This window comes from Habropoda laboriosa, unplaced genomic scaffold (assembly GCF_001263275.1).
Source record: "Habropoda laboriosa isolate 0110345459 unplaced genomic scaffold, ASM126327v1 scaffold648, whole genome shotgun sequence".
Taxonomy (NCBI): Eukaryota; Metazoa; Arthropoda; class Insecta; order Hymenoptera; family Apidae; genus Habropoda; species Habropoda laboriosa.
Genome location: NW_017100857.1, coordinates 1,538,777 through 1,540,854, shown reverse-complemented (window position 1 = coordinate 1,540,854; position 2,078 = coordinate 1,538,777).

Sequence of the window (2,078 nt, the reverse complement as noted above, 5' to 3'; positions counted from 1 at the left end):
TGCCTCCCTCTTCCTCCCACCCCCTCCTCCTCCTCCACCGCCACCTCCTCCACCACCTCCTCCTCCTTCTGCTCCCTCTATCTCCTGCTGCTCTCTCTGTCCCCCTCGCGGCGCACACATCCAGCGTACACAGCCAGAGAAATGTCTAGGACGACGAGGATGATGTCTGCCTGCGACGACGACGATGGATCGTTGCACGTGTGTGTGTGTGTGTGCCTGCGTGAAGCGCGTTCGTGCGTACTCTTTCCTTCTTGCGTGAGTGTCGAGTGTGTGCGTGTGTTGGGTATGCGTTTGTAGCCTCGGTTCCTGCCTGGCCCTGCCTGGCCTGGCTTTAGGCCTGTCTGCCTGCCTCTCCTCTTCCTTCGAGACTCACCACAGGCACACACCGACACACGCAGCAATGCTCGAACCTCCCTGCACGTGTTCACGACGCCAGCAGTCTACTGCTCTGGTGTGTCGGTCGGTCGAGGGGCGGATTCGCCGGGTAGGGAGGAGAATTTACGGAGGTCCTTGCCGACGGGAACCGTTCCTCGAAAGGGTCTGGAAAGTTTGGGTCTAACGCAGGCCTGTGTATAGTTTTCGAGCATGCTTGCGGGACGAAGGTTTTTTTCAGGGGTAGTCGGTGGTGGAATGATTCGTTACGCTTGGCGGGGTGGTGGTTTCTTTTTGGGGGTTGTACGAGGGAGTTTGATAGTTGTCTGATAGATGCATGGGATTTTTGGAGGTTGGGAATTGGTCACTCTTCGCGATGGGAATGAGGCGATAATTGAGGAGGATGAGTCCGCGGTATTTGCCGTATTTTCACGTGTGATTAGAGTAATTTGGTTGGGTGGAAGTTGCGACGGCAGAAGAATTCGAGGGTTGGAGAATAGAAAGATTCCAGGGGAGTTCTATTTATAGGAAAATTCGATATCTGGGTGAATCGATCTTCGGTAGTTCGCTCGACTTTTTCTCAAAATTCCTATTCTTCGGTTCGGCGAACTTCTCCGAGTTTCCACAAGTTCCAATTTCGCGTTCTTGTCCCTGATGAATGGCTGCACGTTCGGTGAAATAAACGGCGAAGGAAATTCCAGTAGAAAGAACCACTGACCTAGTATACGTATACAAAGAAACTTTAATCAGTCTGAAACGCTGCTTTGCGCAGACCTACCGTTAAAAAGGGCTTAATTTTACAGGACAAAAGGGTCGGACAGTTTAAAGGAATTGTGTATTGTTCTCTGGTTCCCCAGTTTTTCGTACAATTTCAGGTAAACCGAGGGCAGTGATGTGAGAGCGGTATTTCCGTTTAGTACGTCGATTTACAGGGAACTGCTTTACCGACGCTAAGGGAATAGCGAGACGAGAAAGCTTCCTGTGTCGGTATTGTCGCTTCGAAGGCTCGTGAACTTGGTACCTGCTGTGTTAGAGGTCTGCAGCTCCGATTCGAAGGGATTTCTGCGACTTTACCAGCTGGGTTTCGGTCGATCCTCCGGAAATCGATGGAACCACCCCATTTTGGTGCAAATGCAACGAGTATTTTTATTATTAATTAAAAATATATGAAAAAAAACAAACAACGTACAATTTATGTACCTGAATTTTATTGAACGAATAAATCAAACGTTCTACTAAATTTCAACCCTTTCTTTCTTCTCAATTTACCAATTTCTCCCTTGTTTAAAAAAGTTACAAATTCCACCTGAAGTTTTTCTACTCCAAGTTTCAAAGTTTTCCTAATGAAATGTTTCGTACTTGATTACACGATGCATCCAGGTGGGTTAAAAATACACGGGCAGGCGAGTATAGCGTAAGGGCGATAAGGGCGATTCGGTGTCGCGTAAAAGATGACACATTGTGACGTATATGCGTGCGTAAACGCGGAGGAAAATTATAGAACGCGTGTAATTTTCTTCGCTGATAAAGGAGTACGTGAAATCGGAGGGGGGAATCGATCGTCATTCGACGACGCTTTTGCGCCTTGTGAAGTAAATGCATAATCCTCTTAAATAATTAAAAATACTCGGAACAACGGTAAATTTGCCAATTCGAAAAAACGCTTTTGCAATTACAATTAAAAAAAAAAAAAAAAAAGAAGCCGC